A 626-nucleotide genomic window follows, 5' to 3' on the forward strand; every position below is an offset into this window, starting at 1 on the left:
TATTTCTTGGTTCCACTTTGCAAGTAAGACTCCACTCAGATTTCAGGTACAAGGATAAGTCATTCATCTATACTTCAAATGTCAGCGAAGTTAATGGTGTAACATCACACAGTGAGTAACGTTCTTTTGTCTTTTCTGACATATATTCTTATACTGCAGTTTTTCAAAAGACTCAAAGGTCCCAGAATTCTTTTTTTTTACCCAATGTAGCATATGGTCATTCAGAATCAGGGATGGGGCTTCTATGCAGTCTAAAGTAACACGTTTAGGCTTCCATTGCTGAAGTGTATTTTCATGTCCTGAACTGAAATATTTGTGCTTCAGTATTATTACTACATATTCAATAAAAAATCATTTTGTCTGTCTATATATATATATATATATATATATATATATATATATATATATATATATATATATATATATATATATATAGTTGACTCATATGCTGTGCTTATGTCTGCGGATTATGCCTGCTCTGTGAATACCCAGAAATGCAGCCATCCAGTGCAATACACTGTATATTTTTTTACTTTCTTGGTACTTACAGTGATAAAGTAGAACAAAGGAAGTACAAGTCCAAAGAACAAATTTTACTGCGTCCATATTTATTCTGCACAGTGTTG

The 626-nt window shown here is 31.9% G+C and overlaps 1 protein-coding gene across 1 annotated transcript in view; it reads right to left on the minus strand.

The window, feature by feature from the left end:
- Positions 1-448: 448 nt before the first annotated feature.
- Positions 449-626, minus strand: part of LOC122812865 (adapter molecule crk-like) — a 63,486-nt gene continuing 63,308 nt past the window's right edge. Inside the window, exon 3 of the mRNA XM_044084907.1 lies at positions 449-626. This exon is cut by the window's right edge and continues 872 nt beyond it. The gene's annotated coding sequence lies outside the window, so the exon portion shown is untranslated.

This window comes from Protopterus annectens, chromosome 10.part0 (genome assembly GCF_019279795.1).
Source record: "Protopterus annectens isolate FY-2018-M chromosome 10.part0, PAN1.0, whole genome shotgun sequence".
NCBI lineage: Eukaryota > Metazoa > Chordata > Ceratodontiformes > Protopteridae > Protopterus > Protopterus annectens.